Source organism: Somniosus microcephalus, chromosome 8, assembly GCF_052327205.1.
Source record: "Somniosus microcephalus isolate GS21.2 chromosome 8, FLI_Smic_1.0, whole genome shotgun sequence".
NCBI classification, from domain to species: Eukaryota; Metazoa; Chordata; class Chondrichthyes; order Squaliformes; family Somniosidae; genus Somniosus; species Somniosus microcephalus.
In genome coordinates this window covers 81,367,486-81,380,818 of record NC_140994.1, presented here as the reverse complement: position 1 = coordinate 81,380,818, position 13,333 = coordinate 81,367,486, and the positions used below count along the sequence as shown (strand labels likewise).

General features: G+C 46.1%; 1 protein-coding gene across 18 annotated transcripts in view; it reads left to right on the top strand.

Annotated features, from left to right (window-relative positions):
* The window catches only part of ank3b (ankyrin 3b), an 878,328-nt gene that overhangs the window by 111,177 nt on the left and 753,818 nt on the right, over positions 1-13,333 (top strand). The gene's annotated exons all lie outside the window — the stretch shown is intronic.

Sequence of the window (13,333 nt, the reverse complement as noted above, 5' to 3'; positions counted from 1 at the left end):
ATATAGTCCTGTGATGCAGCTTTCCCAGGTTGGTACCTCATTTTTAGGTACGCCTGGTGCTGCTCCTGGCATGCTCTTCTGCACTCTTTATTGAACCAGGGTTGGTCCCCTGGCTTGATGGTAATGGTAGAGTGAGGGATATGCCAGGCCATGAGGTTACAGATTGTGGTGGAAAACAATCAGGGATGCTCAAGAGCGCAGAATTAGAGGAGCGCAGATATCTTGGGGGGTTGTGGGGCTGAAGGAGATTACAGAGATAGGGAGGGACAAGGCCATGGAGGCATTTGAAAACAAGGATGAGAATTTTGAAATTGTGGCGCTGCTTAACTGGGAGCCAGAGTAGGTCAATGAGCACAGGGGTGATGGGCGAATGGGACTTGGTGCGAGTTAGGACACGGGCAGCCGAGTTTTGGATGACCTCAAGTTTACGTAGGGTAGAATGTGGGAGGCCAGCCAGGAGTGCGTTGGAATAGTCAAGTCTAGAGGTAACAAAGGCATGGATGAGGGTTTCAGCAGCGGTTGAGCTGAGGCAAGGGCGGAGACGGGCAATGTTATGGAGGTAGAAATATGCGGCCTTTGTTATGCTGCGGATATGTGGACGGAAGCTCATTTCAGGGTCAAATATGACACCAAGGTTGCAAACAGTGTGGTTCAGCCTCAGACAGATGTTAGGGAGAGGGATGGAGTCAGTGGCTAGGGAGCGGAGTTTGTGGCAGGGACTGAAAACAATGGCTTCGGTCTTCACAATATTTAATTAGAGAAAATTTCTGCTCATCCAAAACTGTATGTTGGACAAGCAGTCTGACAATTTAGACCATGGAGGGGTCGAGAGAAGAGGTATGAGGTAGAACTGGGTGTCGTCAGCGTACATGTGGAAACTGACACTGTTTTCAGATGATGTTGTCAAGGGACAACATATAGATGGGAAATAGGAGGGGGCCAAGGATAGATCCTTGGGGTACACCAGATGTAACGATGCAGGAGCGGAAAGAGAAGCCGTTACAGGTGATTTTCTGGCTACGATTACATAGGATTACACAAAATATATGGCACAGAATCAGGCCATTCCGCCCAACCAGTCCATGCCGGTGTTTATGCTCCACTCGAGCTTCCACCCGTCTTTCCTCATCTAACTCTATCAGCATAACCCTTTATTCCCTTCTCTCTCATATGTTTGTCCAGCCTCCCCTTAAATGCATCTATACTATTCGCTTCAACCACTCCCTGTGGTAGCGAGTTCCACGTTCTCACCACTCTTTGGGTAAAGAAGTTTCTTCTGAATTCCCTATTGGATTTCTTGGTGACTATCTTATATTGATGGCCTCTAGTTCTGCTCTTCCCCACAAGTGGAAACATTCTCTCTGTATCCACTCTGTCAAAACTTTTCATCATTTTATAGACCTCTATTAGGTCACCCCTCAGCCTTTTTTCAAGAGAAAAGAGACCCAGCCTGTTCATCCTTTCCTGATATGTATACCCTCGCATTTCTGGTATCATCCTTGTAAATCTTCTCTGCACCCTCTCCAGTGTCTCTATATCCTTTTTATAATATGGTGACCAGAACTTCACGCAGTACTCCAAGTGTGGTCTAACTAAGGTCCGATATAGGTTTAGCTAACTTCCCTACTTTTCAATTCTATACCTCTAGAAATAAACCCTAGTGCTTGGTTGGCATTTTTAATGGCCTTGCTAACCTGTGGTGTAACTTTCAGTGATTTGTGTATTTGTACTCTGAGATCCCTTTGTTCCTCTACCCCACCTAGACTCGCACCCTCCAAGTGATGTGACCTCCCTACTCTTCCTACCAAAATGTAATACCTCACATTAGATAGATAAGAATGGAACCAGGCGAGTGCAGAACACTCACCTTCCTGGTGAGATTAGCAATCAGGACAAAGGCCTGTTATGCAAGAACTTTGCTACCGTTCGTCTCATCCGGCCCTTCAATATTCTCTCTCTTGATCCATTGTCTTGCTAAAGGAGGGCAGGCCACCTGTTTCTGAGCCCTTGTCAATATTATTTTTGAACTGACTGTTAGGAGGTACATGAGAGTTGGACTGGGTGACACCCTGTTGAGTTGTCCTCACTCACTTACCCCTCACCACACTTCAGACAAGCACCTGGCAGAAACTAGTACAGGAAACTTTCTGGTATCCGGCACTGACGGGACCGAGCTGGTGCCGTTAGATCAAAATTGCCGTATAAACCAGCGGCAATGTTAAAACATACAGAGCTTTTCAGCTCCGTGTGAATCAACAAACCCTGTTGCTTAGCAACAGCTTCAAAACAGTCGGCTGCAGCTGCAAGCGGCTCTAGCTGAAGCTGTTGCTTAGCTACAGACCTTGCAGAGCCTGACTGGGAAAAAAAAAGCAACGAGAAGTAAAAAAACTTATAGAAAACGGCTCCTGAATTTTGCCGGTAGATAGAGCTTTCCGGACTTTTAACCTCCGGTTAAACAAAAGCTTCCTGTACCCCCAATATGTCACGATCTGCAGTTTTGCAATCTGTGTCGAGACACTCCTTGATGTAATTGATGAACGTGTCTGTAGTGTATGTAACGTTCCACCTTTAAGAGAACTATTTTAAGGGTTGCACTACTTTATCTTGGCTACTGTATACTGTAATACCGGTGGTGACCACACCGGTATATAAGTGCTGTGTAAGGATTTATTGTGCAGTTCCGCCCTGACCTTCAACCAGTAAAGTCCTGTTAAAGTTTACTCTTGTGGTCTGTGTAGTAATTCGCAACATAACGCACAGACTTAACAGTGGCGACGAGTTCGATCTTACGCTGTGGCAGAGATACATCCAAGGCAGTTAACGGGCGTCGAGAAGAGGCATCCGCCCTCGTCATTCTGCTGAGAGAGGACTCGGGTCTGCAGAGCAAAGGAAGAAGGAAGAATTCTGACACGAAGCTTTCCATCAGCAACAGGCAGTGATCGTTCCTTCTATCACGGTGGTGGGTGAGCCGATCAGCGACGAAAAGCAAGTCGGCCACGTTGACTGTGAGTAGGGGAGAAAATTTAAAAAAAACGGAGGATATAAGGGCGGAGAACTCGACCACGGCCGGGGGGAAAAGAGCCGGACAGAAGTCGGGGCCAGAGGCGCTGAGACTGGGGCAGCGTAAGGCACGGAAGCCGTGGTGCAGGCAAACGCAGCCGGTGTGAGAGACCGGGCTACAAGCGGGCTGGGAGACACAACGGCATCGAGAGCAAGCTCGACCGCGACCGGTAAACAAGGCCGGGCAGCTACCGAGGCCGCGAGTTGCAGCGACCGAGAACCGCTTGCGCGGGAGAAAATAAAACAAATAAAAGAAAACCGCGGAGAACTCAGCCGCAGCCGGCGGGGAAAGGACCGGACTGCAAGAGGGGCTGGGAGGCGCGATTGAAAACCGCTGGGGAGGGCGACCGCAGCAATACGGCAATCGCCGTCACAGCCAGCGGGAGAGACAGAGCCCGAGCGAGCGGGAGAGACAGACCGAGCGAGCGAGGGAGAACGAGACCAAGCGAGCGAGGGAGACCGTGCGAGCGCGGGAAACTGCCATTTTCGGAGGCGGGGAAGAAGACAAGCGCGGGAAACCGCCATTTTCGGAGGCGGGGAAGAAGGCAAGCGCGGGAAACCGCCATTTTTGAAAAAAAAGAAAGTTAAAGAAAAATTTCGTTGTTGTTTCTCAAAAAGATTGCGAAGATGCCTGAGCATGGTAACATCTACGATTTCGATTCCGAGGTGGAAGATTGGGCCACGTATGTAGAACGCATAGAGATATATTGTAAGGCAAATAACATATCAAATGATGATAAAGCACTAACCTTACTAAACTCAATGGGTGCGAAGACATACGGGCTATTGAAGCATCTTCTATCACCAGCTAAACCGGCGGATCAGACTTTCGCTAATATTGTTGCTGTCCTGAAGGATCATTTGAACCCCACACCGCTGATGTTAGCGGAACGATTTAAATTTTATGTGAGAACGCAACTGAAAGAGGAAAGCAATGCGGAGTACTTGGTTGAACTGCGTAGGCTAACAAAATACTGTCAGTTTGGGGAAAATCTGACAGAGGCACTGAGAGACAAGTTCGTGTGTGGGTTGTCGAAGGAAGGAACACAAAAGCGACTGCTCGAAGAGAATGATCTTACACTTGATAAGGCTGTCACTATTGCAGCATCGCACGAAGCCGCAGCGAGAGGCACTGCGGAAATGCAGCTGAAGGCAGCGGTACTCAGCGTAGATCAAATGGTTTCGGGTACAACGAAATGTTATCGTTGTGGGAAGACAAAACACGATCAGAACCAATGCTGGTTTAAAAACCAGGAATGTAGAAAATGTGGCAAGCTTGGTCACATAGCTAAAGTATGCCGGTCAGGAAAGAAGACCAGCAACAAAAAGTCACCGCAGAAAAAGTACAGAAAGGTACATAAGGTGGCTGTGAAGAGTTCGGATGAACAGAATTCAGATTCAGACTCCAACAGCAAGGAACTGGGTAGTCTGAGAATTCACAATGTGAGTAAGGAAACTGACCGACAAACTATCTGGGTCACACTGCAGATTGCAAAAGTCCAAGTGAAGATGGAATTGGACACTGGATTGGCGTTGACGGTCATGAATAAGCAAGATTACAAAAAGTTATTCAAACATATTCCCCTACGGGATACGAAGATAGTATTGCAGACATACACGGGGCAAAAAGTATACCCCATCAGAAAGATAAAAGTCAAGGTGTTACACAAGGGCAAAGAACACCAAGGAATGGACTTATATGTACTACCTGAGGGAGGTCCACCACTTCTGGGACGGGAGTAGATCAGGAAAATAAATATGGACTGGCACTCCCTAAACGCAATAACGGTAGATCCCGGAAAGAAAGATGTCAAACCTGAACGATTGTCCAGAATATTGGATGAGGCTAAAGAGGTATTCCAACAGGGACTGGGAACACTGAGAGGAATTAAGGCAAAAATCAAGATTGCGGAACATGCAAACCCAACATTTTTCAAAGCCAGACCGGTACCTTATGCGATACGACCTGCTGTGGAGGCTGAACTGGAAGAGCTTGAACGTTCAGGGGTACTGTCTAAGGTGGACTGGAGTGAGTGGGCCACGCCCATTGTTCCCGTCATGAAGCATTCATCAAGTAACAAGCCGGGAAGCCGGGGAACCGGGGAAGGTCCGCATCTGTGGAGACTTCAAGATCACAGTTAATCCGGTGCTTCACACGGTGCAATATCCGCTTCCGCGGATTGAGGATATCTTTGCTTCATTGTCTGGCGGGAAACACTTCACCAAGATAGACCTGGCGCAAGCGTACTTACAGATGGAAGTTGAGGAAGAGTCGCGCCAGTATCTCACAATCAACACGCACAGAGGCTTGTATCGATATAATAGACTGGTTTTTGGAGTGGCTTCGGCTCCAGCGATTTGGCAGAGGGCCATGGAGCAGGTCTTACAGGGAATTCCAAGCACTCAGTGTTACTTGGACGATATCCTAATTACAGGAGAGGACGAGGATGAACACCTCGCAAATTTGGAACTGGTGCTCACCAGGTTGAAGGAATATGGCCTTCGAGTTAATCGCCAGAAATGTGAGTTCTTTCAGAAACGGATCTCGTACTGTGGTCATGTCATTGACCAGGAGGGGCTGCACAAGTCACCTGACAAGATCGAAGCTGTTGTGAAGGCCCCCGCTCCGGAAAATGTATCCCAGTTGAGGTCGTTCCTAGGGTTGATTAACTATTACCATAAGTTTCTGCCAAATCTATCCACGGTGCTGCACCCGCTGAATGCTCTGTTGCGGAAAGAAGTACCATGGAAGTGGAGCGAGGACTGTAAGAAGGCCTTTCGCAAAAGCAAGGCATTGATCACCTCAGAGGAAGTGTTGGCTCACTTCAACCCAACGCTACCTATTCGTCTAGCTTGTGATGCTTCCCCTTATGGTATTGGAGCAGTACTCTCACACAAGTTGCCAAATGGCTCGGAAAGGCCAGTCGCATTTGTATCCAGATCATTGACCTCCGCTGAGCGCAACTATGCTCAGATAGATAGGGAGGCTCTCAGCCTTGTGTGGGGAGTAAAGAAATTCAATCATTACCTGCAGGGCAAGAAGTTTACACTGCTGACAGACCACCAGCCGTTGGTATCTATATTCAACCCTAAAAAGAGCGTTTCCAGTATGACAGCGCAAAGGCTACAGAGGTGGTCCATTTTCCTAGGGGCACACCAATATGACATCGAATACAAAGGGTCAAAACAGCATGGGAATGCTGACGGGTTATCGCGCCTACCGTTGCCAACGGTAGAAGAGACGCCTACAGTGGACCCAGTGGAGATGTTCCACTCAACCATAGTGGAATGTCTACCAGTAACAAATTCTACGATTGAAAAGGAAACAAGAAATGACCCGACTCTCTCACGAGTCTACGATTTAACGGTGAAGGGATGGCCAGCACATGGCGAACCAATGCTGCCAGCATTTTCGCAAAGAAGAGAACAGCTGTCAGTGTGCCGAGGAACTTTGATGTGTGGATCCAGAGTGGTGATTCCACCCAAACTCCAGCATAAAGTGCTAAAGGAGCTTCACGAGGGGCATCTGGGTGGAGTGAAAATGAAGAACCTAGCCAGAGCGTTTGTGTGGTGGCCAGGTATCGATGGAGACATCGAAGAAATGACCAAGAGTTGTCTAGGATGCCAGAAGGTCCAAAACGCCCCACCACAAGCTCCTCTGCATCCATGGGAGTGGCCCTCATCTCCATGGCAGAGGGTACATATCGACTTTGCTGGTCCATTTATGGACTCAATGTTCTTAATCGCGGTGGATGCACACTCCAAGTGGCCGGAGTTAATAAAGATGTCCTCCTCCACCACGGAAAAAACCATCACAGTATTAAGGACCATATTTGCCAGGAATGGGCTGCCGGAACAGATCTGTTCTGATAATGGCCCGCAATTTGTGTCCGAAGAATTCAGGAAGTTCTTAAAAAACAATGGGGTTAAGCACTACACGTCCGCCCCATACCATCCCGCCACCAATGGATTAGCTGAAAGGTTTGTCCAGACCTTCAAGAAGGCCATAAAGGCCATGGGTAATGAAGACATAAATCTACAACATAAGGTAGATAACTTCTTGTTGGCGTACAGGAATGCAACACATGCGGTCACAAACCAAACTCCCGCCATGATGTTTTTCAATAGAAGACTAAGATGCCGGCTGGATTTGATCAAGCCAAACATCAGAAGGGACGTAGAGAACCGGCAATTTCAAGGCATGAATGAAAGGCCAACTAGAACCTTCCAGATAGGTCAACAAGTTTTGGCCCGGGACTACCGTACCGAGAAATGGCAGCCTGGAACCATTTGCAAACGACTAGGACCGCTGATGTATACCGTGGACATTGGTGAAAGCATAATAAGGCGCCATGTTGACCAGATCATAGAGTCATCCGAAAAGTGCCAACCTACTCCACAACTCTATACGCCTAATGTTGAAGCAGAGATACCCATAGCATCTACCTCCGATCCGGTAATACTGGAATCAGATGAACCTGACACTGGCCTTCAAGCCGAATCGACCTTGCCAGAAGAACCTACTACACCACCGAAAACTACTACACCACTGAGGCGTTATCCGGACCGAGTCAGGAAGCCTCCAGAGAGACTGAATCTGTGAACTGTTTTTACATGAAGTTGTGTATATATGTTATGTTTAATGGGAATATATACTGTTAACCTAAAAAGGGAGGATTGTAGTGTATGTAACGTTCCACCTTTAAGAGAACTATTTTAAGGGTTGCACTACTTTATCTTGGCTACTGTATACTGTAATACCGGTGGTGACCACACCGGTATATAAGTGCTGTGTAAGGATTTATTGTGCAGTTCCGCCCTGACCTTCAACCAGTAAAGTCCTGTTAAAGTTTACTCTTGTGGTCTGTGTAGTAATTCGCAACATAACGCACAGACTTAACAGTGTCAATGCAGAGCAATAGCAACATTCATCTCTGCACGTTTTAATTGATGCCCCTCCTGTTTGTATTGTGCAGTGTCTGCTTTTCTCTGACCTTGCCAGTAGCATCCTGTTTTGACCAGTCTTGTGGCTGTTTCACATTACCCTGTGAGCATACCAATTATACAGTGTCAGAAGTGCGTTTGTGGCACAATTTGAGATTCATAAATAAATTCAGACCAGCCCAATTACACAGCCAGCAACTGGGTTCAGAGTGGTGGGACGAGATTAAGTCTGCCCTCTCCGCTGTCTCCCTGATCTCCCAAGCTCCAGTGGGAAGGTGCTGTGCAGAAGCCCTCATCCTGTACTTTGTGGTTCCTGGTGGATAGGTCAAAGCATGTTTTGGCAGCGGCCTGGAACAGATCGCTTGCCTTCCCTCTCAGCTACAGCTGGTGAATGGCCTTGAAGGACCAGGAAAGAAAATAAAAGGGTTGCATAGCTTAATAAAAATTTGACCAGTCCAGTCCAGTACCTTGTTGAAACTGGCTTTAAGTACTTGAGGTGGGCTGGAATTGAGTTGGAGGCTTTCTCTGACGCCAGGTTCAGATGCTCCATCCAGTTCACTTTATCAATGGCAGTGCTTTCCTCCATTGGTGGAGCTTGAATGGTTGGTGTTGGACTGATCTATGCACGGACTGGATAGTAACCCCGAGTGGAACTCGCCAGTCCCCTCTTGGCGCCGCCACCAGATGGCATGGCCAAGACCAAAAAAGCAAAAAACACTACAGACGTTGGAAATCTGAAATAAAAACAGAAAATGCTGGAAACGCTCAGCCGGTCAGGCAACATCCGTGGAGAGGGGAAAGTAGGCTTAACGTCGCGGGTCGATGGCCTTGCCTTCGTTATCTCACTCGGATTTTAAGGCGTGACTACACTTCAAAAGTACTTAATTGGCTGTAAAGTGCATTGGGACGTCCTGAGGTTGTGAAAGTCGCTATATAAATGCAAGTCTTTCTTTCTTTCTAGGGTTGGAGTTTTCAAGAGCGTGGTTAGGCATTGTAGATAAGGTGGTGAAAGCTGACTGGCAGCAGTTGTAGTTTCTGATTTGACAGGGTGCCTAATCATGCAGTTGCGGCTAAGTTTGGCCAGTTGCTTATTCCGATGATGTGATTCAATGAGGTCAACACCCATAAAGAACATTTCAGGCATTTCACTCAAACTCCCATCTGTGTAGATTAATATGAAATGCACATTTCACTTTCTGTTTAGATTCCTCTACATGTATTAGATGCCTTCGGGTGAAACAGAAATCTTAGCTGTTCGTTGCTATTCCGTAGTCTTTATAGGAGAACGGGATTGTTCGCTGCTATATAAGTCGAAGAAGTGAGACTGCTGGAAGTCACAAATCAATGCCTGACTAACCCGATCTGATCGCTATTATTGAAGTCATTACGCAGAAGGGTGAACCTGGTGAGGTTCCACTCCTGGCCTGAAGCCTCACTAGATGTGAACAGACAGGATGGGAACACGATAGGGCAGATTCTATGACCCACGCTCCTGCTGAGCAAGTCCAGAGCAATTCTTCCCTGTTAGCAACTGATCTAACACCCTGTTATAGATCCCCAAATAATATGAACGGATGAAAAAGGCTATTAGGCCCATCAACACTCACCCTATCCACTAGAGGATGCGGCCATTGAGAACTGTCCTCCCTCACTGTTAGCGATGCTCACTCCTGGGGTGATAACCAAAACTGGGAAGAAACATTGGACCAATCTCGGGGAAATTCCTCCTTGATTCTAGAAGACAATCGGGCGAGTTCCAGCATAACGCGATTACCTGTGAAACATTGCTGAACAGACTCGGGTATGAACCAACAGATCCCTTGATATGCCCCAAAGTACTCCTTCCTTGGGAACAAAGTAAACCAGATTCTCCCCAACCAAAAAAAAGATTGAAGTTGGAGAGAGATAAGGATCTTGAAATAAAAATGGAAAAGGCTGGGTAGACACAGCAGGTCTGTCAAAATCTGCTTTGAGTGCAGACCCTTCCACAGAACTGAAAACCAGGATAAGTGAGCCCCTTATTGGGATTAAAATGAAGCAAAGGCAGACTTCTAGAGCAGCAATGCAATTAATAGGTATAATGGCCTGCAAATTGATTATTTAGAAAGCTAGAATGAGGTGAAGAGCAGGCGGAAGATGCACAATGATCATTTCAGATGGGCAGTGAAAAAGCATCAGAAGATAAAAGAGCTTTGGTAACAGCCAAATAAGACAGTGTAAAGGGTTGAGACAAAAGGGGGAGGTGTGGATGAATAAGGTTCCAAGATGGGCAGGAATGAATTAGAAACTGGATGGGAGAAACAGGCAAGAAATTTGGATGATAACTACAGTCTGAAATTACTCAAGCACATCCTACCCTCCCTCTATCTTTTTGAAAACAGAACTTTTTTTCTTCCCACAAAGGCCAACTCGAGGTTCTTGTGGATTCCATGGATTAAAGGCTCTTTATTTCATTCGATCCATTTCTCCTGCCTCTGCTCTCACTCCTTCAGAGGGTTGCCAAAACTCCTAGATTGCCCGGAGTCTCCCGGAATGGTATTGGTATTGATTCTCACTGCATTGGAGTAAGAGGGAATTGGATGGGATAAAAGTTTAAAATAGGAGCTCTGTCCCTTTCTGCCAGAAGAGCCACTGAATCAAAACTGAATCTGGGATTTAATTTTAGATCAAATGTCTTTGTGGCATTTAAATTTTGTTTCAGATATGCCATTTGGAGATGAGCCAGCTAAAAAGATGACAGTTTTTCTTTGAGATTTTGTGACATACCTAAATGTTAAATTAGAGCCTCTTTAAAAGGTGCCATTTGTCAATTCTTGCTACACTGACTCTTGATCACAGGATGCATTAAATTAAGTTCCTTGTCCTCGTCTTCAAATCCCTCCATGGTCTGATGCCATCATATCTCTACAATTTCCTCCAGCCTTAATCCCCTCTCAATTCTGACCTTTATTACATCTCCCCCTCCCTTAACCCCACCACTGGTGGTAGAGATTAAAACTGCCTCGGTCCCACTCTCTGGAACTTGCTCCTTAAAACCCGCTGCCTCTCCGCTTCTCTCTCCACCTTAAAAAAATTATTCAAATCCCATCTTTTTGACCAAACGTTTGGTCACCCGTCCTAATCTCTCCACTCCATGGCTTGACATCCACTTCCCAATCTATCTCCATTGTGAAGAGCTATGGGTTTTTATTACATTAAAGATTTTAGGCTTGTTACTCTTTTTCTTCCTCTTCCTCCTCCTCCTCTTCACAACAATGAAGGATATCAAAGGTGGAAAGATCAGAGTTGGAATTGGAGGGGGAAATGGAAATGGTGAGGTACAGATCATAGCCACACTTGCAGACAGATTGGAAAGGTTCGGCAAAGCAGTCACCCAATTTATGTTTGGTCTCCCCAGTGTTTAAGAGACTTCATGGAGAGCAGCGTATACCTTATAACAGGCTGAGAAAAGTACCTGTAAATTGCTGCCTCACATGGAAGGAGTGTTTGGGGACCCTGGACAATGGTAGAGGCAAATGGACAGGAGTGGCATTTGCAATGGTTGCACGAAAGTGTGCCAAGAAAAGGTCAGCCAGAAGTGGGGATGACGGAAGAATGAACAAGGGGAGGGGAGATGTGCTTAGTGGTGGGATTATGAACTAGATGCCAGAAAATAATTCGGCTGATGTGGGGTCTGGTGGAATAGAATGCATGAGGGTATTGATGTTGTGAGCGGAAGGAGAGAGGGTGAAATTAGATGCACAGGATAAGGGATAATGGTAAAAGGGCCCTACCAACCACAGAACCCATTCGAATCTTGAGTTGGCCTTCGTGAGAAAAGAAATAAATAAAGTATGGCCTATTGTCAAAAAGATAAAGCTAAAATGTCCTGTTGGGCTGTAAGTGTGATGCCGGCTTTTGGAGTGAGTGTGACCTGGTGATAATGTGACTCGCCTGTAAAGCTGGTCCTATTGCTGTTAATACTGGTGGAAGGGCAGGGACCTTACTAATCCAGGTGCTGCTTTTCCTCTCTTACTAAATGTGAGTTGAAATAATGCTGCACTGTTTTTTTTTAATCTCCTTGTAAACGTTTCACCAACTGGTCCCTGGTTGTACCTTGATGTTCCCCTCTTCCTCCTATCACCAGCAGTGCCTTTGTTTCTGCCCTAAGTGCTGCCAATCATCTATATGTTTAATCAGCTAGTCCTTGGAAAGAGTGGAAGTGCAGTAAGTGGTAGGAAGGTTGATTAACTGTTTGCTGAGGAGAATCCAGGGCACAGATTTCCAATTAAGATTGGAACAGATTGTTATGTCAATTTATAAATCCAAAGCAGCACACGCTGCACAATTCTAGCTTCCTGCAGTAAGGTCATTTCCTTACAAAATCAGAAAGGGGGAAGATTACTACAGTTCACTGCTCATAATGAAATCACAGACATGGGCTCAGGGAGCATGTTCGTGATCTTGCTATTGCTAGCAAAACAGCATAAATGCACCACTAATATTGTGCAAATGTAATGGGCATTGGCCAGACAGAATTTATTCAGTTTTTATATCTCCATTATCAAGAACACATGTCTCAGAGTGAATTTACATGCAATTGATTTTATTTTTAAAGTTTGAAAACGCACTGTTGTTGAGTAGGAAGAGACGTATTCCTCTGAAGCTAGAAAATACCATTGCTGTGATAACCGTTCCAACGCATTATGCATTTCATGTGAAATTGCTCTGTTATTTTAACAAAAATGTCAACCTGAATGAAATAACAAGCAAAGGAGCATGCTACGAATGTGTTAATACAAGAACATGAAAAATAGGAACAGGGGTAGGCCATTCGGTCCCTCGAACCTGCTCCGCCATTCAATAAGATCATGGTTGATCTTCGACCTCATCTCTACTTACCTGCACTGTCCTCATATCCCTTGATTCCTTTAATATCCAAAAATCTATCGATCCCTGTCTTGAATATTCTCAATGACTGAGCCTTCACAGCCCTCTGGGGTAGAGAATTCTAAAGATTCACCACCCTCTGAGTGAAGAAATTTCTCCTCATCTCAGTCCTAATTGACCGACCCCTTATTCTGAAATTATGACCCCTGGTTCTAGACTCCCCAGCCAGGGGAAACAACCTCTCAGCATCTACCCTCTTAAGCAGCTTAAGAATTCTATACATTTCAATGAGCTCACCTCATTCTTCTAAACTCTAGGGAAAATAGGCCTTGTCCACTCAATCTCTCCACATAGGACAATCCCCCATCCCAGGAATCAGTCTGGTGAACCTTCGTTGCACCTTCTCTAAGGCAAGTATATCCTTCCTTAGGTAAGGAGACCAAAACTGTACACAGTACAT